At 39.5% G+C, this 26886-nt stretch overlaps 1 pseudogene; it reads right to left on the bottom strand.

Annotated features, from left to right (window-relative positions):
* On the bottom strand, positions 1 to 26886 carry LOC134362661 (mitogen-activated protein kinase kinase kinase kinase 4-like; annotated as a pseudogene).

The following is a 26886-nucleotide window of genomic DNA, read 5'->3' as shown; positions in this document are numbered from 1 at the left end:
CTACCAGCTCAGAAGAGAAGTCCTGCCTAAAGTCATGAAATAAACATGACTGCTGCCACCAGACCGAACAGAGACAAAGAACACCTGCCAAAACAAGAGAATGGAATGCAGTTACTACAGCCACAGGGTACCTTCCATGGGAGCAGGGCTTCCTGTGGTCCCCAGCCAGAAAACTTAAGCCACCACCACACTCTACACTGCCATGTGCCATAAGTTTAGACCCCAAAGAATCTTTTCAAAAGAAACCATGGGATAATTTATTATTTGTAAGAAGTGACGATCTGTAGCTTACTTTATAATAACTAAAGCTTATTAACTAGGTAACTCCTTATACATTGCCATATTGAGAAAACTCAAAGGAAAAAAAATATGATGTCTCTGAAATTGGGTAATTTCTTTCCACTTCCACTGTTAACACCTTCTAAAAGATAAACATGTTTGAAAAATGCAATGAGCAACAGGGAAGACTCCTCAGCAACTCATTTCTCTCTTTTTAAAAAAATTAGGTAAAAAATGTACTAATCTCTTCATATGACTCTATAGGTAAAGCAATATACTTTATTTTGTGCCTTTTATTAATATGTTAAGGGATATGATGTCATACATGATAAAAATACTGAAAAGCCTGAAGTTCAAAGAATGTTATAGTTAAGGCTACATTAAATATACTCAGAAAAAAGCATAAGCCAAAAAGCTGGCAAAAGCCTGGATTAGGTCTGAGTTGAATAGATTTTCAAGTTAACAGATTTGGGAGATACTATATAGGAAAAAACCATAAACCCCACTCACAAATAAGGCACAGGACTGCAGGAGACAGTGGGCTGGTGGTGATGTGCCGTTTGCACTTAGTGTGTGGTTGTGCAGCAGCAGGACCGGCTGGCTGTAAAGGAGATGTGAGGCTCTCTTCTTTCTCACATTGAGTTTGTGAGTTTAATCTGAGAAGTCAGCCTGCAGGCTGGGTGCTAAAATGTTTGTTATATCTCAATATGAGGCAAGAGGTGGAAATATCCTTCAGAGGCAAGTTTCTAAGGCCGCAGTGCATTGCCTTAGGTGGTCATACATGCCTTCATCCTTCTAGACCGAGGGGGGGGAAGGCTGGACTTGGTAAAGGTCAGTTCCACCCTCAATGTCCTTCCCACAGCAGGCTGGGATGGGCCAGTACCCTGGGCTATCGATCTGCTCCACAACCAGGCTGGTTTGGGAGGGACTCTCCAAGAGAGTCACCACCAGAGCAGATAGGGATGTTGTGGCTAGTTCTGAAAAGGAAAGGGGCTTTGACACCCTAGTGAGGTGCAGGAGTTGTGGGGCTTCTGCACAAAATGAATTCTACTGTTTAACATTTCTGATGTGCAAACCAGGAAGCTATTTCACTGCTCAAAAAGCAGACTAACAAGTGTTATCTTTGTGATACACATCACAGAAGAATCTTTAACTCACCCAACTGCATGGGTGGTTCCTTCCACTCATAAAAGAATCCCATCCAACTAAATGGGCAGCTTTAAACTTCACTATCCCCAAACCAAATACAGCCTAGACAGGTCACCTAATACGGTTAAAAAATAATCCATGAAAGCAAACATATGATGATTTCTACAGACAAAAATAATTCCATCCCCTCACAATAAAAAACAAACTAAAATGCACTCCAATCCCAACAAACATGCATAAAAGTGATGTCTAAAAGTTCCTGGATGAATTTATTTCAGAATCTATCCAAACTCCAAGGAAATTCATCACCAAACTCCATGGAAAATAAAACACTGCTAAAAGATAGCAGAACTAAAAAGAAGCCATAAGGTAACCATTACCTTGTCATTGAGTTCACTTAGGAATTTTAGTCTTTAGTGGATCTCTATAGCCTTTTCGCCCCAGACCACTGCCTGACAGGATTGAATACATGCTTTCGGGAGGAAAAAAAAGCAAATCATTCAAGACAAGGAAACAGCCTTGAAAAGATGTACTTATGTCACACCCGCACTTCCACCCTCCCACCCACGAACACACACACCTAAATGGCTAGCATTTGAGGATTTTTGTTTTTAAGAAACTTTGCCTTCCTAATTGCCTAGTCTATCCTGGCAGGTGGTAATCTTAATCAATGGTTGAATCTATTAATTTCCCTCAGGCCTTACATGCTTATCTTGAAAAATGACCCACTGAGTTTAGTTTATTAGTGCACGTGTTTTCATCAATCCAGTCATGAGAGAAGGCACAAAGAAGAAATGATGAGTGGACAGACGTGACTTAATTGTAATAAAACAAAAATAGTTCTGGGATATGAATGTAAACCTATGAAAATTTCAAACATCACCCCTTATTCTCAAATGCAAAGCAGAAGACTGTGTATGAGGCTGTGTGCCTGGCTGTGGCCCTGCCACTCCCAAGAGCAAATCGCTTCCCTTTCTGTCTCCCTTTCCTTTCCACAGATTGGTCAGCAAAAACACCTGTCCTGTTTTCTCCAGATATCTTAAGTTAAATTAAATGAGAGACTGTTGAGTTTTAAAAAATATAAAATAATTACTTGGATTTTGTTCTAAAATAGACCAATAACTATTTCCATGGTCTGCAACTGAACTTTCCACTGTCTATTGCCAACCACTCTGCTAAACGACCAGAAGAGTTAAACCACAGGTAAAATTAGTATGATAAATATATGCAGTCTTAGAGAAGGCTCCACTTTCACAAACACTGCCTGAGTTCTACATACCTACAGATGTGGGCACCTCTCCCCACTGCAGAACCACATCCTTGGTGATCCTTCCACATGTGTTCACATAAACCCCCTCATCTTCATAGCACACCAGAAGTTCCATCCCATCCGTGTTGGGGAGGATGATGTCCGCATGGGGTTTGATGCTACATTGGGTCTAGAAAAGAGGAACAAAGTGCAGAAAAGCAGGTTTGTGGCTATGTCCAGCCCTGTGAAAGTGCTCAGTAAGACTGTCTTGGTGAATGCACCCGTACCATATCCCTGACGATAAATACAGCAATTAGATAATGTTTTGGAACAGCCATACGACATACATCCCCAGTCTACCTTTATACTCTACTGACTCATTTTCTGAGGCCCCTGAAACATATCTGGACAGTGGGCTCCATTTGAGAATCACTCCCACCCCATGGGTGTTCTGGCCTGCCAGCACCTGCCCCAAATCCATCCCATGTTAGTCAAAGCAGGGGCTAAGAGGTTCTCAGGAGGGCTTCACAGAGCAGGGAGAGTGGATTTCCACTGGTCTCAGAGCATGGAGCTATTGGAAATGACACATCATTTAAAGACTCACCCCCACACCAAGGGGAAATGAAGAATCCCTGCTTATGTTGCCTCACTAAGCAGAGTAAAGAAAAAAGTCCAAACAAAATGAAGCCAGTCAATCAACCACAGGGTGTGGGTTCTTTCTTATGTGTGTCGGTAGATAAATGTCATAGACTGATCCTAAATCCACATCAACAGCATGAAGTCCAGCACAGGATCCATAGATCACTTTCAACCTCTGACCTTCCTCCACAGTGAGATCCACCAGTAATGGCTTATGTACCAATTCTCCAAATGACTACAAAGAAGTCACCAAGAAAAAAGCAGTATGATGAAGCTGAACTTATTTCTCACAGATCACAGTAGACAAGCTAGATCAAGCTAGACTCAGCTATTCCATTACGGAACCACACTGCCAACAACCATAAGGCAAAAGATATGTTATAAAATTAGTCTTTACTATGCTTTTGACTGTTAATTAGCATCGGGAAGACACTCCTCCCAGAAGTTATGTCCCATATCTCCCCTATCCAGCCTAAGAATTCTGCTCTGTCACTTATTATCTTATTGTATGTCTTGATCAGAAAAACATATTAAATAAAACAACTGGACTTTCTACAGCATACCATTCAACTTCGCACATGCAGGCATCAGAGCAAGAGGAGGAGTCGCACACTGAGAATTCTATCAGTGTTACCGTCCTAGTAACTACTTGAGCTACAAAGGCTTCTGAATTAATTTTTGACCATACAGACAGGTGATAGCTGTCCTGCACTATACTGGACAGCCGCAGGTTTTCATTAATATCAACATCCACAGCTCACAAGACTGGGATGATGATGAAACAGAATATAGTTGTCCCTTGGTATCCATAAGGGACGGCTTCCAGGACCTCCCAGTTACCAAAATACAAGGATGCCCGAGTCCCTGATATAAAATGGTGTAGCATCCTCCCGTACACTTTAAATCACCTCTAGATTACTTATAATACTTAACACAATGTAAATACCATGTAAATAGTTGTATACTATATTGCTTAGGCAATAATGACAAGAAAAAAAGTCTGTGTGTTTGGTACAGATGTAATTTTTTTCAAATATTTTCAATCCATGGTTGGTTGAGTAAATCCACAAATATAGAAGGCTGACTGTAGCTTTAAATAAGGTAATATTTGTAAAAGTAATTACTATGCTACCCGGGACATAAACAATATTAAGTCCAGATCTCAGAGGTTAATGTAATTTGAGAGCCAATTACCTTTCTTCAATATACTTAGGTTTATTTTTTTAAACAAATACAGTAAGCCCATTTATCCTACTTTACTGGTCAATCAAGCAATAAGCAATACAAAAATGTAAATTTTCTGAGTAACTCAAACTTATCCTTTCAATAAGACATACTCAAACTATTTTTAAAAATTAGCAAACAGGAATTTAAATAAAAAAATAAGAATTTTGGATGAAAAATTCTTAATTTTTTGCCCTGCACTAAAATGGCCCCAGGAGCTATGACTAAGGTTTTATCTTTAGTATTAGAAATGATGTAATTAAGTTATTTGTAATATTCGATGTCAGAGTAATGTCAATTTTACTTAAGAATTTCATAAAGTTGTATTTAGTACACATTTAAAATTACCAAAAAGACATTTAAAATACCCACAGAAAATGACTGCTATTTTCTGTAGGTTTGCAGGGAGATCTGCTAAAGAACTTTACTTAAACACATTAAAGACTACTAATTTTACTTAAAAAATTGTTTTATTTGCAGCTCTTTAGAAACCTAACCACCAGTCAAAGTGAGGTAGGTTTACAACCACAATTACACGTGTATGTGTAAAGTCACAAATGGAAAGAATCCTAATTTTAAAACAAAGTGTCCATTCACTTCCTTTCCTAAAACTGTGTACAGGCAAAATGGCAAAACCATCTGAGTTTATACATTAGTTTGGATGTTATATACAGTTTCTTAATTTAAACAAACATGGTATCATATTACACCTACTTTTAACTTGCTTTTTCCATTTAATGTGTATCATTAAGAATTTCTGTAATTTAATTTTTAACTAGTACTCTATTGAATAGATACACCTTAAAACTGCCTATTGTTGGATGGACACTTTTTTGTTATCAAAACACATGTAAATCTTGATACAAATCCACGACTTAATGTGAAGGTCTGCTTTTTAAATGGAGAGTGGAAGTGATGTTGTTTTGTCTTTTCCTGTGTTACCATATTGGCACATCAATCAAAGTGTCTGCCCAACATCCACCTTGCTCCCTTTGACACTCTGAGGGCTTGGAAAGCAGATAACTAAGCTTATTACACTAAAAATGACCTCTTATGATAAAGTTAGATGCTACACTAGCTCTTATATTATCATTAGCTTTCATATTATGGATTTGAACTATATAGACTCTTTAAACTTATTCCATGGCTCTTGGTCACAGTTGCATGGCTGATACTACTTTTAAATGCACTTGATGTTCTTACCTTAAAGCCATAAATTTGTGACATGGCTTGGGTGCCCACGCATAGACTTCCACAGAACTCTTCAAAGCAATTACCAGAAATTTGATTCTTTCACACTTTACTGGGAGAAAAAAACATAAAAAGCAAGAAGCACAGGTCACTACCAACAGGAATTCTAAATTGTTCAAGTTGTCTTCTGTAAACTATATAAATATGCCTTCTATTGATTCATCTAAACTAGCAGTGGAAAAAATGCAGAGAGAGATCAAGTCACACAGTTTCCGTTCCCAATTCTTTAATGTATGCTCCATGCTGTTCCCATCTCTTTTGATGCTGTACTGGGCTCAACTCAAACACTCTGGACACCATCAATGAGTACTGTCATTAATGTTCATAGCCCTCATACATGCCAAGTGTTTGATAGTCAAGGACAACACCAGGCATATCATCCTAATGTCTCAAGGGCTCAACATTACTTCAAAAGAACAATGGCAGAACCAATCAGCCAAGAGGCTCCTGAACCACAGAAAAGAGATCTTCTGTGCAGCTTTCCCCAAGTCCTGCACGGGCCTCACAAAGACAGAAGAACACAGAAGGTGATAACAAATAGTCAGGGAATTCTGTCAGTAGAAAGAAATGTCGGTGCACAAGTCCAAGTATCATTCCAGACCTTCCACTGACCTACAAAGTCAGCCGTTTCTAGGATGCTACATAACATTCTGCACCAGACATGCAGTAATAAAATAAATCTCATTTCAACCATTCAAAAAAACAATAACAAAAACAGTTTCCTTTCCGTAGCTGTTTCAGTTCCCTCACAGTCAGGCAACTCTGCTAATCAAAACAGCCACTCTGAGGATCCCTGACCACACGTGGCTTACATGCAAATCCACTGTTTCCTTCGTAAGCTATCAAACTTCACACTGCTACTTGATTCTTTGTGTGTGACATGACTTGTAAACTTGATAACTCTCCTTGTTAAATTCCACATATTTTCATTCAAATAAATCACTGGCATTAATATTAAGACATAAAGGATTATAAGAGGATGTCCAAACCAGTGCTGTTTAATAGAATTTTCCATGATGATGGAAATGCTTTATTTCTGCACTACTGATATGATAGCCAATAGACAAATATGGCTGCTGGGCACTTAGAATGTACTAGTGCCACTGAGGAACTAAATTCTAAGGTTTACTTAATTTTATTAATCTAAATATTCTCGGCGGCAACCACAGAGATAATGAACAGACGCTATTACCCATGCTTACCTCCAGGAAATACTTGGGATTCATTCTGTAAGAATGACAGTTTTGTGCTGATGAAAAGCCCAGTACATACAATCTAACACACTCACCTCTAGCTTCCTCTGTGGAATCCTCTAATCGTTTACATTTTAGCTGTTATGACATGGTCCATTAAATTTAGCCTTAGATAATTTTAGCTATACCTCAACAAATAAAAATACTTCACAGAAACACAACACAGAAAATCCTAATCCCCAAATCCCAAGGAGATAGTACTACTTTCCAGTATCACTCAGAATCATTCCAAATACTGAGGTTGCTCCCGTAATTATTATTAGTCAGTGAGCTGAGAATTGTAGACAGACGTCATAAACAAGACAATGTCAAGGATTATAATATCCTGGGAGCAGAGGAACTAACTATAGTACATACTTCATAAACACAGAAAACGGAAAACATGCAAGCAGAAATCAACATTCAGTAGCTCTTACAAATTCCACTACGATATATCATCTTTCCCATAAAGCTTTTATTTGGCTAAGGTCCATTATTTCTCCTTTATTTCTAACATTAGCACCAGTATTTTGATATTTTTTAACAGGAAATTTGTTTTGATTTTGTTTCTGTGAGATTATTCATGAGAATCACTGCATGCATGCCAAAAAAAAAAAAATAGATAGATAGATAGATAGATAGATAGTTAGATAGATAGATAGATAGATAGTTGCCAGGAAACACTGGCCAGCTGCAGTCATTTACTAGTAAGAGCACAGTAGCTTTGCAGAGTGCACCTAATTCAAAATGAGAAGCTATGTAATGCTTTGGGTCAAACTCTCAAATGTTCTATCAGTGATGGCCAAGGACGCACAGTCCTCTAAATGGAGAATAAGCCTGGTGTGTAAGCAAGGAGTTCAGGTCAGCAGGCTTTCATCTGACAAGGCTTCCTTAAAGAGAGATTACTTTGCACCACATTTTACAGAGGAGAAGAGAGTGGACTGTCAAAAGAGAAGGGTGAAAAGACTCTTTCGCAAAATGAATGGTGTCGGGGAGACTGAAGACAGAGGAAGCTGCAGGAACAACGATGTTATGCTTATACGTGCACACAGGCAATGTCTAGATGAGACCTTAAGATTAGAAGATGCCTTAGAAACAGAATACCAGAAAAGAGTCACATGTTTCAGAAACAAGTTTATTAATATAAGCGTCAAAGAACACATGGATTTTAAACTACCCTAATTAGACACTGGAAAAACAAACACTTAGGACCCTCCTTGAACTTACCAACTTTATAGTGTACACATCCTTCCAAATCCCCTACAGTTGTCCATCCCTGCTTCTTCTCAATTTCTAGATCATGGTGAAGTATTTTATTTCTTAACCAGGACAAATAGTAGACACATAACTTATCCTTTACGCCTATCAAATAAATACATATTTTTTACATGCAGATTCAAAAGCAGGTATCATCATTCATAACAACAGTAACCAAAAGAAACTTCTACAATGGTAAATATTATTTCCCCTGAGGCAACCATTTAGTATCAAAGTTTTAATGAAAAATCAATTCAGGCTATTCATGTGGACTATTGAAACCCCTACAAAATTATCACTGAGTGCTGGCCCAGGCTAGAAGGAAAGGTTTTAAAAGAATAATGAACTCACACTTATGTAGATGGATAGGATCGATAATCCAGAAAGTAATACAAAAACCTGCACAACAATACAAGCAAGAGAGCTTATAAGATGCTTTCACATGTATTATGACACCTTCTCAAAACCCTCTAGAGTAGCTGCTATATCCCATTAGAAAGATAAGCACAGAAGGGTTACATTAATCACCCAATGCAGGAATCTAGAGAAAGGCCAGTCACAAACTGGAGATGTGTGGCACTTAAAAAGCTGACAAAGGATTCACATCTAGAATATGAAATAATGCCTATAAATCAAATAGAGAGATAACCCAATAGAAAAAGTGGCAAGTCACTGGAACAGGCACTTCACAAAAGAAGTGATCTCACAGATACATTTTAAAAAAGTGCTTGCTTTGAATGCATACTAAAACCATAAAGAGATACAATTTCATGCACCTGTTAGAATACCTAGAATACTGACAATATCAAAGGTAGGCAAGATGTGGAGCAACTAGAAACTTTGTAAGCTAGTGTGATAAACTGTTAGAACATTTTTAAAAGTTTGGCATTATCCATTAAAGTAGGACATGTGCATACCCTACATATGATCCTGCAATTTCTCTCCTAATACAAATGAATGTGTATGAGCCCCCAAATCCATGAATGGGAATGTTCACAGCAGCATTATTCATAACAGCCCCAAAAGGGAAACAACATAAATGTCTATGTCAACAGTAGAATGAATGAATAACTGTGCTGTTCTCATTAATAGGAATGAAGATCAAACTATGGCTACAAGCAACAACAAAATGATACTGAGCAAAAGCAGCCAGACACTCACATCAACAAGACAGAGAAGAAAAATCCTACAATCATATCAACAGGTGCAGAAAAAGCGTCTGACAAAACCCAACACCCAGTCATGATAAAAACTCCCAGGAAAATAGGAATAGAGAGGATTTGCCCCAATTTGATAAAGAACATCTACAAAAAACTTACAGCTAGCTAACACCATACCTAATGGTGAGAATCAAAATGATTTCCCCCTAAGATTGGAAATAAGGGAAAGATGTCCCCTCTCACAACTCCTAAAGATCATACTGGGTCTCCTAAGCTAATGCATAAGACAAGAAAATAAAAAAATAAATAAAAGGTAGAAGGACTGAGAGGAAAAATATAAAACTATCTTTGTTCGCAGAAGACACGATTGTCTTGGCAGAAAATCTCAAAGAATGAGCAATAAAACTCCTGGAACTAATAAGCAATTATAATGAGGCTGCAGAAGGCAAGACTAATACATAAAAGTCAATCCCTTTCCTATATACCAGCAACAAATAGTTAGAATTTGAAATTAAAAACACAATGCTATTTACATTAGCACTAAAAAAAAGCCAAAATTGGTATAAGTTTAACAAAAGAGCCCTTTCAAGATCTACTTGAAAACTACAAAACTCTGATGAAAGAAAACAAAGAATTAAATAAACAGAAAGATATTCCATGTTCGCAGAGAGGAAGACTCAACATTATCATTTCTTCCCAATGTGATCAATGCACTTCCAATCAAAATTGCAGCAAGTTATTTTCTTTCATATCAATAAACTGACTCTAAAGTTTATGTAAAGAGGCCAAAGACTCAACATAGTCAATACAATATTGAAAAAGGAAAACAAAGCTGGAAGACTGATAGGACCTGACTTCAAGATTCACTATACATCTATGGTAATCAAGCAGTGAGGTTATTAGCAAAAGAACAGACAAACAGATCAATGTATCAAAACAGAGAGACCACAGAGAGACCCACACAAATGCAGTGAACTAATCTTTGACAAGGGAGCAAAGGCAATTCAATGGAGAAAGGACAATCTTTTCAAGAAATGCTGCTAGAACAATTAGATATCCACATGCAAAAGAAAATGAATTTATATACAGACTTCTAAACTTTCACAAAAATCAACTCAAACAGACTGTAGACCTAAATGTAGAATGCAAATCTATAAAGCTTCTGGAATACAACACGGGAGAAAATCTATGCGACCTCAGATTTGGCAATGACATTTTAGATACTACACCAAAAGCACAATCCATGAAATAAAAATCTGGTAAGTTGGACTTCTTTAAAATTTTAAACTTCTGTTCTGCAAGAGACACTCACTGTTAAAGAAAATAAACAGATAAGCCACAGATTGGGAGAAAATATTTGCAAAACATGTATCTGATCAAAGCCTTGTATCCAAAATATACAAAGAAAGGAGCAGGGTCTGTCTGGGAGCGAGGAAGGCAAAGGGCAGGGAAGACAGAAAGGCAAGCTTCAGGATGCAAGAAGGCAGAATTCCATCAACACCCTCCCATGGTGTCTTAAGTTTAGAAGATGCTACACAAAAACCACAGGTCTTCAACAGGCAAAGTCAGCTCAACTGTCCCTTTCTGCCGATTCTTTGGTCAACTGCAGACAGCTTTTAATTTAGATGTTATGCCAAAGTCACAAAAGGCAAGAAAAAGTGAAATGGAAACATTTAAAGAAAAGCATCTCAGTGAACTTCTTCATTCTCCCTGTATGGACCAACTCTCTGCCCCATCTTTTTACTCTCCTCCTCCAACATCTGACTACAGACACAGGTGCAAGCACACACACGTACCACACCATTCTATTCATGCACCGCTGAGCCGACAGCAAGAGGCATGAGGGTGGGTGGGCATCACAGAAGTCTCCCATCCTGTCTCTCAACAACCCTTCACAAAATCCCCCAACTATTCAAGGTAGTACTTCTCTAAAAGACTAACCCACACTTCAGAATAAAAATGAAAAGAGTCAGAGTAGCAGCAAGACACCTACCCCAAAAGGCAGCACACAGAATCTCAGAGTTAAACCTCTTCTTCTATTTAGGAATCTCTGCAGTGTCACTCTGTGGCCTTGTGTTGGTTGGATTCACACTGACCACTGAGCCCTTCTGGGTAGGATCTTGCTTTATGGCTTCCAGTCTAATTCCAACACAGGAAAATCCTATTGAAACACAGTACACTTGAAATTATTTTCTGTACACACACATACCATGCCTGTCCCCCTCCCCACTATTCCTCAGGTAAATACCCATATGCCATAACTGACACTTTGTCAAGGAGAAGAAATCTGTAAGAGATGTATATGGAAATAGGTCATTGACGATGCAGCTCATTGCAAGTTAGGCAATGCCAGTGGGATGTAAGGTTTCTCTAGCCAAGGCCTGCACCTGTGAACAACCATCATGCCGTGCCTAAGCCATTGAAAGAGCAATGCAACGTGACTGAGTCCTGTTTGTCAGCTGCTTTCTTTCTTTTTTTTTTTTTTAAAAGATGACCAGTAAGGGGATCTTGACCCTTGACTTGGTGTTGTCGGCACCACGCTCTCTGAAGTGAGGGAACCGGCCATCTCTATATGGGATCCGAACCCACGGCCTTGGTGTTACCAACACCATACTCTCCCAAGTAAACCAGGGGACAGCCCCTGATTTCCTGTTGCTACTGTACTTACCCACAGAAGTCACTGTTTTCCCACTAGATGGAGAAATCTACAGTAATCTGGGGTCTATACAAGATCAAAGGAGGAGGAAGATTTGTGTTTCTGGAGTGTGCTACTAGCGGACTGAGTCTGCAACGTAAATTTCAATTTCATTAATACAAATGACATTTTAAACATGAACATAAAAAAACATTTCAATCCACTTCTATACTGCACTACTTCCCAGTACAAAGCCCTCCTGCATCACTCCCCAAAAATGCCCTGCAGGGGGCCTCCACATGGGCCCAGCACTCCCCTGGCAGGTTGCCCCACTTGGAACACTGCAGGAGCCACACCTCCTTCAGAGATGTCGCTCACTTAGGACAGCGATGCTGCGAGCTCCCAATAAAATCTACACTTCAAGCTCTTAGATTTAATGAAATAAATAATCAGAATGAAAACTCCTAAAGGAGGTCTCAAATGTCTTGGTCCCAATTCACCAATTTCTGAATTTGATGTCCTACCCAAAATAGCCCAATTAATCTATGTTGGATATTGGGAAATCTTAATTTAATTTTATTTATTTTAAATTAAGCCTCTTGCCAGAAAGCTACAGAAGCTTTGGCTGCCATTGTTTTAGGTGCATCACCATTAATCCCGTACCACACAGGGGTTCATTAGTGAAAGGTGCAAATGACAAACTAAGGTGTACCCTTTTGATCTTTTAGGATCACTAGTGTTTGGTTACTAATGTAACTTAAGACAAAAAAACATAAAGGACGTGAAACAAATTGTTAAGTGGAAATGTAATGACAATTAAAAACAAAACAATAAAAGTTAAAAAAATAAAAATAAAAAATAAAAATAAAATAAATAAAATAAAATCAGTGTGAAAGAAAAAAAAAACTAAACCCAACACAAAGCTTTCCAGGAGGATCATAAAATTGGTCCATTCAGAAGGTAGAGTTGGGTCCATTAAGTTTTTATTGCAGGATGTTGCATATCTGATGATTCAGTTATATAAAATAAATGTTTTGTTGTAAATATGAAAAATAAAAAAAATAAAAACAAAACAAACAGAAAAGTAAATAAAATTGCCATTTTAGTGAGTTACAGGTTATAGTAAAATACTGTACATTACAGCAAAATGGAGCAAAATTTAAATTATGAATTTAAAGAGGAATGTGAGTGTAGGCAGATATATAAATCTCAGAAGAAAAAAAGAACAAGTCCAATGAAGTGCTTTTGTCCTGTACCATTTCACTCCCTCCATACACACCTGAAAGTCACCATGCCGTAAAGCCCACACCCTCCTCAGCTCCCTGCCTGACACATCTGCCACTTGGCAGGATCCCCTCCCTGTCCTATGAGCCAGTGGCCAACCTAGCCGCTGGCAATCCTATGCCAAGCCTACCCAGGATGCAGCTGACTTGCTCCTGCTCCTCAGGAGAGGATTTTTCTGATTCTTCCTAACAAGAGAACTAAAGTAGGAGTGCGCAGTCAACTAAGTACTTATATTAACAAGATTGGCTGAAGCTGCAGGTCAACCTCCCTCAACTGTTAGAGGCATTTAAACCAAGCTTCCTGTGAAGTCAAACCCCTGTTTAATTAAGTACAGGGTGTTCATGGTGTGCTCTGTCACCGAACTTGAGCAAACAATCACCCAGCCAGGCCCTGACAGAGCACCACAGCCAAGCCTTTGAACAAGCACATAGAATTTCCCACAGGAAATTTTAAATTAAAAGCAGGCTCAGACCTTTGTCCTTCTTGCTCAACATCCTGATTTTCTAGGTCTCCCCAAAAAGCATTTGGCTGCTCCTCTAACTCTGAGTGATTGCAAATTTCAAGGAAAGAAATTATTTTGACAGTCTTGGTGAAAAACAAGTAAGAGTAACCAACCAACCAACAACCGCCCCCCAAAAAAGAAGGGAAATAAAAATCCAGCCCTGTTTGAAAGAGATTCCTGTACAGGATAACAAGTATGCCCACAAAGGCAAAGTCTGCTTAAATAAATTTTCCTACATTTTATTTATTGGATAAAAAGAATGAAAAAGGCAAATTCCACAAATGATTTCAAGAATTTCATGCCAAATGGGTCTGAGAACAGAGCAATCATTTTACTTAGGATTTTAAAAAATAAACTGAAGAAAGCCATGCAACTACACTCATCTACAGAAAAGTAAACAGTGAACTGGCTAGTTGGAGGGAAATTGACCTAGGGTTAGGGGATTTGTATGCAGATCTGAAACATGTTACTTGGGGACTGGGGAGAGGGGAAGTGACAGAAGAGAGCAGGGTGGGTAGGAAAGGGGTGAGGGTGTTGGAAAGGTCTCTTTTGCAAACTAGCTCCTAGGCAGTGCTGGTCTAACCCCAGGAAAGCAGCCAGCTGTGGTGCGAGACATACCTCATTAGCAGTGAGCTTGTCCTGGGGTGTCTGTGGGGACATGGGGGGTGTCGGCTGGCTGGAGAATGAGGAGGAGGAAGTGGAGGAAGTGGAGGAGGAATGGTTTTGCTGTAACAGATATGGCAAGAGGTGAATGCGACCGGCAAAGCCATTGCTGTCATGATGGCTGGAACGCTTTTGGTCAACTGTACTCTGCAGAAAAAAAAGGCACACTTGCCTCACTCAAGCACTGCTGAAATTGCCTACGATCTGCTGATAACTGCTTTTGTTTAAGGCGCTGTGTGACTTTTCAAACTCTGTTAAATTACCAAGGAAAAACCAAAAAAAATAGCCTGAATTGCTCACGCTTCCTTGCCAAACATCTAAGTTGAGCCAACAGAATTCAAAGTCTGGTAGCTGCATGACTGAAGCACTGAGAGTTTAATCGGTTTATCTATCACACTAACTTCTGTGACCAAAACCACTACTCTTTTTCTTTTCTTTCTGTCTAGAGCTCTGGAAAGTACCCTGTGGCTTCTTTGAATCCCAGTCTTTTCCATGTTCTTACTTTCCATCTGAATGCATTGCCATGGCATGAAATACACTCCGGGCAAAGGCCAAAACACTAGCTGGTGCCCTGTTCTACTGAAATAAGAACCGTATCTTTTAATGAAGCGTAAGATAAGAAATGAACAGACAGTCATAAAACTTAGCAATCCAGACTAAGCACATCTGGGTGGCATACATTTAATTATTCAACAAGTGAGGAGACTAGCATTTTGAACACAGAAGAGAGACTAATGCTCTCCGAGTCTGCGGGGCTGTGATGAGTCTTGTCCTGTCTGCCCATCTACTCCTGTTGTAGCACTGCAGATGCTCACAGCTGAGCACTCCCAGCAGGGCCACTGTGGCCACTCTGCCACAGCCTTCATGCCTGCTTCCACCCTCACATGGCTATTTAAGGATGCCCTGTGGCTCGTCTACCACTCAGACAGAGACCGTGAGACTCAGCGTGGTGCTTGCGTGAGGGCTGCCGCAGACATGCAGAGGAGCAGCAATGTGGGGTGGAAGACTTGGCGCTACCTTCTGGGCATGCAGCACACACCTGCCTCCCTGTCCCTGGGCACTCGCCCCTCGGCTCCTGTTAACACGAAAACAGATGGTGATGTAGACACAGCATGAGTGAGTGAATGAGCAAGTGGGTTAATGACTACAGGAGAAGCTCAGCCTCTGACAACAGAGAGAAGACAAAGGTACCTGGCAGACGATCAGAGTGCCCTCCTTGGATGGGGTCATGGCCAGTTCACTCTCTACATTGTCATGGACGATCATGGTTTTCACAGGCTCCGTTTCACCATTGCTCCAATTCAGAGATGACCTATGGAGACAAAATCCAGAAGTAAAGGACCCTAATCCATGAGCTGAGAATATCGTTTAGACTTTTCACCTTAACGAAGTCATGAGATGAGGCTACAGGTATAAAGATTTCTCAAGGAAAGCAAGTGCTCAGCTTTTTCCCTTCAACAAATAATTGCCTTCCAGTGCAGTCTGTTTTTGAGCAAAAAGAATAAATGTTTATGGTTAATTCAAGTAGTTATACCAAAGTGAAATATCCTTTTAGCATATTCTCAAAGCAAAGGGAAAAAGTAAAGCAAGCAGTGGGCTGCTGAGGAAGACACTGATATGCACACACACAAATGAAGAGAAGGGGACAACACAAGGACTGTCTGCTGCTGAATACGTGACAACTAAATCGTAAATGCTTGTGGAGTCAAGTGACAGGCTTAGAGAAAACGTTCTGGCTCCCAGTGGAAAGAAGGCTCAGTGGGTTACACCCTCTCTAAGATACGCCCTGGACTGACGTTGCTCTGGTGTCCTCGGGTCCAGAGGTGGACTCACCAGCCCCTTCCTGTTCCACAGCTTCGTCCTCCTCGTCTGTCATCCCCGACTCCTCACTGGACGAGGAGTAATCCATCATGCTCTGAGGTGACCGCACATCTTCCACTGCTCGAAGCTCTTTGGCCAGTGCAGTCAAATCCTAGTGCATGAATAGAGAAAAGAGAGTAAGGCAAAAAAGGAAAAAAGGAAGATGGGAAGGAAACAGGAAAGAATGACAAGTTCTTTATTTTAACTATCAACAAATAGCCACAATATCAGTTTTATAAAACGGTTTGGTAGAGTACTTTCAAGTTTCATAGGAAGGTCAGTTTTTGATAGAAAAGACCAAAAATGTCAGAAATGTTGTATATAGATCAAATCCCACAACAGTAAAAAACATAACAGTCTGCTTATGATGAGCATTTTTTCAAATGTAAGGTAAAATTCTAGAACAACAATTGTATAGAGACAGATGCTTGGGCTTTGTTGGAAAGACACCTGTCTATATGACAAAGTCTTCTTTTAAGGGAACTATGTAGAAAGCAAGCTTCTAGCTAAATATGCCTAATTTAAAGTATTTATTTTTTCTCAAACTTTCATTAGAAATTTCAAACCTACAGAAAAGAGAAAGAACAGTGAAGTGAGCCTCACCAACTGTACACAACCTGCCTTATGCATAAAAAAAGTTCATGACATATAAAGAAAGTGGTGACCCCGTGTACACTGCGGGCAGAAGGCAAGGTGGGCTTCCCTACTGCTCCCTTTGAGCCTTATCCACGTCTCCACACCAGTGCCAATGAACGTCAACATCAGACAGAAAAGAATCCACAGCAGAACTTACGTTAAAAGGTTCCATTTCCCTTACTCTTCGATACTGAGATACTTTAAGACTCAGTCAATTCACTGAACATAATTTTCAAGAGTGACTATTACTTATACTCCACATTTTCATATAAAAGTCCAAATTTAAAAGTAATGGCTTTTTAAAAAGCAGGCTATGTAGATATTTTTCTCTTTTAATTTTAGAAGTTCCAACTGCTAAGACTTAAAGTTGCTCAGTTTAAGTATTTTCTAAATAACCTATAATTAGGTTACAAAGTTCAGACACATGTTTGAATACAAGAATAAGAACAGGCCTACAAATTTCTCCCTTATTTTTCTGAAATTTTCTATGCTATACAAGTGCAAAGGTGTTTACCACCTTAACCCAGCGACCCAAAGTGGCAGTGGCAGTGGTGGCATAATCAGGGCTGCACATACCCTGGTGTAAGGCAACACGAGACACCCCCCATTTCCTGTGAGGGGATCTTGCTGAGAAGGTTTCCCTTAATACTAACTGAGCCTTCCCAGTTCACAGGAAACAAGCTAAATGACACTACAGAGAAGTACTCAGACAAATGTAGAGGGTAGAACATTTTACAACAGGCCCAGCCTCTTCAGCAAGTCAGTCTCATGAAAACAAACGGGGCGGGGGGGTGTTGTGAGTGGGAGGTTCTAGATTAAAAGAGACTGATTGGCCAAACAACCAAATACATTGCTTTTTCCTGTACTGGATATTAGCTTAAACAAAACAGCAAGGTCTCATTACGGACGTTGTATTAAGGAAATATTCTTATTTATTGAGGTATGATAATATTTTGAGTGTGTTGGAAAATGTTTTCAAATTTTAGAGATATGTAATGTTATATTAAAGAATGGAAAGTCACAAAGTCTATAATCTATTTTTAAACACTTCAGCATATAAAAACAAAAAATAAAAATTTCTCTGCACTATAGCCTTAAATTAAGCCTCATTAATCGCATACTTCTAATAAATACACTGGGAGACTGTTGAGACATGAACTCAATTCTGAAAATCATTAACAGGTACACTAACCACTCTGGCTCATTTAATTACAAGTAAGGGTTTAATTATTTTTTTAAACAGTTTTTTGTAAGCATAGTCAACCTGAGTCCGATTATCAAACATGGTTTTTACATCTGGATCAAAAAAGTGCATTACTGATTCAAGTCCCTAGAGGTCACTCTAATAATTTAAACATATTCGTGTACAGAATCAAAGCTATAAAGCCCTTTAACAAGAATACTCAAAAATTCCACATAGATGGAGCTACTACTATACGTTCTGACAATATTTTTAAAAGAACAAATAATTGATTCTAATATATTCTTCAAGTTAAAAAGGACAGCAAACATATGCAGAAGCATTTTACTCATGATGAAAAGATCTAAGCACAACAAAGTGGCCCAGACTGCCCTGAAACCAGAGTATTCTTTAGAGATGAGAACAAAGCTGATGCAAACAGACAAAAAAGACGGCATCTAAACACTGTCCTGCATAATTTGCACCCACAATAGGGTGCCCATGTCTTCCTCACTGAGAAAGTAAGTATGGATAAAAAGTGTGCGATTTGTAAACAAAGCCCACATCCCTCGGAAGTCAGTGTCTCAGCAAAGGCCCACCGGCAGGTCCCTCTTACTCTGTAGTCATAGGTGGTATCTGGGTTCTCGTCACAGGCAATGACCTCAGGAGCCATCCAGAAGGGGGTGCTTCTGAATGTATTTCTCTGCCCAACTGTCCTGTCTAGCTGAGCGCTCACACCAAAATCAACTGCAGGAGAAAGAGAAAGAAAAGTGGAATGCAATTAATTAACAAACCAGATATAAAAGAAAAAAATGTGAGGAGGAGGTGTCTTCATAGTAAACGGAAACAGCAGTGCTTCATGAATATGTGATTCTCCTCAAGGCAGGCAACACAGGAAAGGAGTGCCCCTTCCAGAGCAGAGCCACCAAGACTGCAAAACCCTCTACCAGTCTGGAAGCTCCTGGGAGGCCTGGACCCAGCTGCCTCCCTGAGCTCCCCAAACAGTGACCAGCAGCAGAAGGCCTTTTCAATGAATGGAGATCTTCAGTGCTCTCAGAGAACACACCTGCCACAAACAAGATCAAGTCCTAAAAAGCCTGTAGTTCAGGAGAACTGACTGAGACCCGCTGGACTTGGCTACTTAAGCAGCCTATTAACCATACAAAGAAACCCACAAAGGTTTTCTGGGAGAGAACATGGTACTACGTTAAATAAACAGAATCATGCTAAATTGCAAATACACAAAGAGTACCCCAGAAGCAATTGGAACTTCTGCCGATTTTTCAGAACTTCTACACCCAACCAAATTTAATGGTGGTGGTGGTCTTGAGGAAAGTTCAAGGATGGGCAGCAGAGTTGTCAGGAAACCCACGATCTCTAACGGAATGTTTGCCAGTTCAGTACCTGCCAACATCAGCACTGCACACACTGGCATTACCCCAGCAGAAAATTACAAAGGTGGAAGAGGTCAGGCAAAAGGACTCGTGAACTGCTGAGATGATTCACAGGGGTCACAGACTCTGTTTCTGTGCATAGAACATGCGCAGCACACAACCTGCTGGGGGTGAGCTCATTGAATGGTCCTCTTGAGACAGAGATGCACAGGCCATGCAGTCAGCCGATAAAACCTAAGCAAGCTTACCAGCAACATGGATGACAACAGCAACCAATCGCTAAGTGATGACAGGGACTATCACAGGACCAGCACCGTGAGGTCAGTGCAGGGAACACACTGAGTCGTTAGGTATGAGAACAACTTTAGTGCTTTGGAAGTTTCCAACTGGGCAGACTATTCCTCCACAAATGACCAATCAATGCAGACAGTATGTAAGAAGGCAATGATGAAGATTTTATGTTTAAAGTACAATTACTATACCTAAGGTTTTTGAAAGAAAGATGGACCAGATCCTTTTAAGAACAAGTATAAAGAAATATTTTGTGTGTGATGGCTTACTGGAAAAAAAATAAACGCTAATTCTGTTTAAAATTTTGTTTTTTTATTTTAACTTCTCAATATACATTGTAGTTCAAATTCATGACCCCCTTTGACCATAATTCTGTTTAAAATTTTGACAGAATCATTACATGAAAGTGAAATGGGAACAAAACTCAGCTAAGGGAAATGGGAAATACAAAAGAACCATCATAAAATCATCTTTGGGAAGACACAATGGGCTGCAATGACCTACCCACGCAGAAATTTATCGAGCACCTACTGAACTCAAGGCACTACACTAGTAGTGTAGTGCTGGATAAGAATTCTGGTCAGTGCACTTCTAGAAGTTATATTCTGTTAAAGGAGACAGAAATACAAGTCAATAAATAACCATATAATGGTAAGTTGTGAACGATTCTACGTAAGAAACAAGCAGGGGTTCCAAGACAGATCAGAGGGTCAGAGAAGGCCCCCGAAAATGATGAAAAAATTGGAACTTCAAAACTGAGGCCAAGTGTTCCCCAATAGAGAACAGTACATACAAAGGCCCTGAAGCAAGTTCCAAGAAGTTAAAAAAAAAAAAAAAAAAAAAAGACATGACAAAGACAGGAAGAGGGACACAAAATGAGGTAGGAAAGTCAACAGGGGCCAGATCCTATCTGGCTTTTTATGGGCCAGGGTATGAACTGTGGATTTTATCCAAAGTAAAATAAAAAGCCAGTAAGTGTTGTTAAGCAGGAAAGAGATATCGTCTGATTTTTAAAATCAGTCCGGCGGCTATACAGAGAACAGAGCAACAGACAGAAGCACGGGAGAAGGGAAGTTGGAGCCAGGCTAAGCAATTAGCCCACTTCCCACATTCCTGCGTGGAGTAGAAACAGAAAACGTGGGTGCACTGAGTGTCAACGGTTTGTGCCAGGGCAAGTATGAGATCATGCTGCAAGTCTGTCACATACCAAGTTTCACCTCTGCATTCTCGGTCAGCAGTACATTCTGGCCCTTGATATCCCGGAGAATCACATGATGAATGTGAGGATGTGTCAGTCCCTGAATAGGAAAGACAGATCTAAACTTTAGTTCTTTGTTGCTGTAAGGGTAAACAGCCAGGAACACACCTTTTATAACAGAGTGCATACATGGGCCAAAAGTTTCTGTGAATTCACATTTAGAACATAAAATTTATTCTTAGTACATTCCCAGCGAGACATCACCAATATTAACCACGCACAATGAAAGAAGCCCCCCCACCCCAACTCCCCACAATTCCAACAGGGTTAGGTTCCCCGTGTGAGCAACATTACCACTTTCTAGCTGTGCCTTATGACACTTTAGATTACCACCTGCAGTTCCTCTACTATAATTTGTGCTATTTCTACACAGGGTGGTTCCTTTCCCACGCTAAACATCTATCTTTCAGCGGGTGACCCCGTGGGCATATTTGAACTAGACACATCTCAGGGGGAAAGCAAAGGGCTAGAGAGGGGTTTAAAATCTGCCTCTGCAACACTGGCTAGTCTTCCCACTGCATAGCGACAAACTGCTAAGTGCTGATCAATCCCGCCTCCACCGAAGCGTAAAAGGATTCTGCTGTCAAAAGAGCCTTGTGTTCAAATAAACTATCTTTCTTTCCCAAGGAAACAAACCCTACTGGGCATATAGCACGTTGTGATGACCTTCTATCTGGAATGAGGCCCAAGAGCCTGTCTCTCCTGAGAGGTGGTGGAAGAAGAAAAACACATGTTGCATCCAAATATGGTCCAAAAGACAGCAATTCCTCATTTTCACAACTCATTTACTTCTTCTATTCTTAGCTAGAGAAGCCAAATCTATAGCATGCCTCCTTAAGACACAGCAACCTGCTTACTCTGAAATGTCTCAATCCAAAAAGGGCAGATTAGAAGGAAGGGTTTATTTGATTTTCCTGCTTAACTTTTCTTGTGGAGTTTTACTGTTGTTATCATTACTTTGTAGGATATGAGTTAAATACAGTAGCTGCTCTACAACACTAATTTTTCTAACACAGGAGGTTTCTGATATTCATTTACTAGTCTGCCTGTAAAAGAGTAGAACTTATTGGATGGCTATTTTTCACAACACAGGACATGCAGTGTTATACCACAAAGCATTGACTAGGGGGAAAAGCACTAAAAACACACGGTGCTGTAGTTAGGAAGTGCTACAGTTGAGAAGAAGGTCCTTCCTTTCAGCATGGCATAAGTTCAAACAGCAAAAGAAAAGACAAAAAAATGGACCTTCCCTAATTCTTTTGTCATTCCTACTTCTATTACTTCATTTCATTTTTGTTCTCTAACTTGCACAAACCTTCTTACACTTTTACAGGATTATCTTAGCAACAAACATGAGCACCCACATCTTCTCAAACAAATGTGGCCCACATGCAGTGTTGCTCATTACCAGCAGTAAATGTATGAAACGATGTCAGTTTCCCTGTCCATACTTCTAAAGGATCACTACAGAAACCCTCTTAAGTGTGTCTAACGGCTCTACAACAATGTTAGCTCGAGTTATTATTCTAAAAGGTGCATACGTTTTCCTGTAAGAAGTGCCTGGTAGTGTGTGTGTGCTCCACTACTCCCATGCCAGAAGTTAGGCCACAATTATGCCTCCTTAGCAGGAATGTCAAGTCCAAATACTCAGTAAATACCTCATCCTAGGACAAAGGAGTCAATGCTGAAAAGCTCAAGAATTGTTTCCTGGAACTCTTTCATTTGTAGACAGAGCAAAGGAGCAGTCAAGCCTGTCTCCCACTATTGGTTGTGGCAAGCTGTAAGTTCCCGTACTCAATATGAAATGTTGGCTTCTACCACAACGAGAAAACTGCTCTGTAGAATGTGAACGGGGAAGTGCGCCGGAAGGAACAGGCTGGCTTTGCTGGTAAACCTTTTGGTCCAGAGGATTTCAGTGTCCTGGCCCAAGACAGCATTTCTACTGATCTGAGGCTTACGTGCTCACAACCCTCACCTTTTTGAGGATCTTAACATAGTGTCTAAATCTAACATCTACTGAGAAATGAGCAAAGGTTTTGCTGCTACCGAAAGAGCCACCCACAACTGTTTTTGATGCCCCAGGTAATCCTCGTGGGGGCGGCTGCCTTCCCTTCCTGTGAGACCTCACTTCCATCGTACCATCTTGCTTTCCCTTTACCAAAACCGACTCTTAGTAACTCCAATAATAAACACACACTAGTGAAAAATACTTAACTCTCTCTGAGGCATCTGTTTGTTTCTAGTTAATTTAATCTTTAGTTATAGGAAAAAGTCCCATTTTACATGAAACGTAGGTGAAGGAAGCTCTTGATCCAGATGCTACTGAGGTGGAAAAGATTTGCTGCATCTCAAAAAGATTTGCTACATCTCAAAAAGATGTCCATTCACCTACCATACTCAAGTTGACTCAGGGCCTCAACCACCCAGGCTTCTTATAAATCTTGCCCAACATCAATGATAGCAAAAGGTTTAAATATACATATTGCATATGATATTAATAATAAGTTAACAATGCTTGCCTGGGTATACAAAAACATGGAAATTATCTTTAATGCCTTTGAAGGCTGAAATCCATTTACAATCTAGGACATTATGTTAAAAAGCTAGTTCTCTTCATGAAAAATCAGATACTGAAATTATATACAAGAAAAGCATGTGTGTGTGCGTGTGTGTCTGTGTGTGTGTGTTACAACAGAATAATGACAACTAACAGTTACTGAGAGCTAGCTCTGTACCCTCATTGCATTAAATGATTCGTGTACACTAAGCTCACTTAACTCTTCTGACAACAGTAATTTCACAGGAGTAGTATCTAAAATGTGATGAGAAAAATAAGTCCTAAGAAAAAGGTAAACACTACATACAGGGTGGGCAGCAGATAAGTGGCAGAGGCAGGACTCACACCTAAGTCTGGCTTAATAAAGTGCGGAACCTCTTAACCACTGTTCTATCCTGCCTGCCAGGCTGTTTTAGTTACTAACATGATAAATACATGTGCCCATTTACTGAATTCTTCCTTTGTAGTAATACAGGGAAGGATGCTTAGTTTCCCACTTTCAGGCTCTGCTTCCAATAATAAGCATAAAAGATGAGAACCTGATATTTTAATAATGATGCTTGCGTGTGATTATAAAAAGATGTTCTCCCACCACCCTATACCCCGCCCCACAACTAGTCTTTTAAAAGGAAGTGTCTCTTTAAAATGTCTAAATAAAAAGAAATTAAACATTTCTCTAGGAATTCTAGATGGCAATTTTAAAACCCGCAGCCCTCTATGAGTTTTAAATATAAAAAGTGGGGTAACTTTACCTATAAATAAAATATAAAATGACTCACAAGATTTTTTATATTAGTGAGAGAAGCATAAGAATTGGACTTCAGTTTAATTCCGTAGTCTTTATTTATAAAATGTGCTAGGTAAATAAAATGCAATCAAGCAATTTAAGTGTGCAATTTCGGGCTGAAGTAGAGAGAAAAACTGTGATGGCAGAACAAAAGAAACAGACCAACTGGAAACTCACATGCACCTTTGAAATACGAAACCCGAAAAACGTTCCGCCTGAACTGTCAGGATGGCTTCACTACTGAAAGGAACTATTAGAAAGGCGCTAAAACAGCAGTTCAGAAACTCACTCTAGGATAGTTAGCTAGCTTTTCAATTGGCTGTCAACAACATTAAACATTAAAACTTTTCTTCATAAACACTGCAACAGATTCTAACACCTAATGCGAAAGTCCAGAAGTTAATTTTGAAAATCAGTATTTGGCACCATTAGTATTGATTTATAAGCTTATACACAGGATTCCTATTAAAACAGTAGTTAGAGATTATTTCTCTTCCCCTCTACTCTTTTACACTTTTTAATTCCAAAGAAAAGTTGTCATTAGGTATGTCATGATGACCTGGAAGATAAATTCATGGAAACACAGAAAAAGTATTCTTGTTCAAATCTACCTTTAGATATCCACCAGAGTCAAACCATGATGTAGCTTAACAACTTGCCTAGCTACACAGAGCCCACAACTGTCAAAAAGAAAATATCTGTACAGGTGTAACTGATGCACAGAAATACTGGGGGTAGGAAAATGAAAACGGAAGCACAAAACACAGGCAGGCACAGTGCAGCTGTGCACTCTCCTTACCCTCAGGATCTCCCTGGAGATGGGTGCGATCCAGTCTTCTCTGAACGTGTGCCCCCTGGTGTTCTTCACAAAGTCTGTGGTGGATCCCATTCCACAGAACTCCATAACAAGCTACAGGGAGACAAGACACGTTGTGACTAACACATCCCAGATTTCAGTGTACATCCAAGAAAAGTTAGGAAAAAACAGTCTAATCCCCCACCTTCCCCTTTCCTAAAGGCCTGGGCATGTGATCATTTGGGAGGCATCCAAATTACTGAAGCTCATTTCCCAGTCCATTGTATTCACAGTGCACATTTGGCCCAGGAGATTCAGAGTGTCTGAAGTTCTGCAGAAGCTCCCAGTGCGGCGGTTCCTGAGTGCTCGCGCTCTTTCACAAGCAGACGGGCAAGGGAGGACCATGTGTACCTCGTCACTGCCCGATAATGAGAAATCTGACTCAAATACACCCTACCATTCTTTCTGACTTTGCCTCAGGGATGTTCTATTTTTCACATATTATGATCCTCAAACTATTATACATTGACTGGGTTTAACGCAAAAGAAAGAACGCTATTTGTAAGCAGTTACGCATTTTTTAAAATGCAATATTGACAATATCTAAATGTTTGAACAATATGATCACGACTCAGTGAGGGTACTTCAAAACTTCATGGAAAAACAGACTTAAAAAATAATATGAATCTTTCCACAAACTTTTTGAAGCATCCTTGTATTTATAAATTACCTAGAAAATGAACCGAATTGAACTATTCTAAAATTTTAACTATGATTGGATTTGGGCAATAGAAATAAGGGTAATTTTTTTTCCCTTCTACTTTCTCAATTTTGCAAACATTTTCTGGAAGGGCCTTTAAAAGAAAACCATTAGAAAAATATCTATCTCCCTGCTTTATAAATCCAATATCTTGAGCATAACTAATGTGATAACCACAGATCTGACAGTATCTAAGTGTCATCACCTCGAATATAAATATGTTCAAAAAACCATAAGGTTGAACATGTCAATTCCAGAAATTTCCCCGGAATATACTATTTTTAATTAACTAGTATTATTAATATTATTAACAAATTACTGACAGAAGTCTGTTTTCTTAATAACATCTATCTCTCACTTCCAGGTAGTAAAGAAAAATTAAATTTACTGAGCTTTCATATTAATTAGTTCCCATAAATAATGTTTTTATTGTATTGCTTTCCAGTTCCTAATTACCTTACAGTTAGGTCATATTCCTTCTACAAGATGCCATTTTATTCCTGAAACATTAAGTTAACCTTTTATCCATGCAACGCAAAATCAACATTAAAATAAACATTTGATGTATTTTCAACCGAGAGATAAAGGCCAAGGAAGCCTTTAGAATCTACCAGCTACTGACCCCTCTTTGCTTTTCTCTCCCACCCCTTAGAAAGTCCTTATAGTACAACCCCAGAGGAAAGCCCAAAAAATGCTCAGAAAATACCCACCTACCCAGAGTTGGTCATCATGTTCTGGGGGGCTCTTTTTAATGAAAGCACCATAAGATGTTGCAATATTCCTATGATGAGAATATTTCTTCAGCATATTTATCTCCAGTTTGATTTCTTCCTCACTCTTCAT

This window comes from Cynocephalus volans, chromosome 14, assembly GCF_027409185.1.
Source record: "Cynocephalus volans isolate mCynVol1 chromosome 14, mCynVol1.pri, whole genome shotgun sequence".
Classification (NCBI taxonomy): Eukaryota; Metazoa; Chordata; class Mammalia; order Dermoptera; family Cynocephalidae; genus Cynocephalus; species Cynocephalus volans.
Note: the sequence above shows the minus strand (reverse complement) of the source record. Positions and strands in the feature narration are given on the sequence as shown.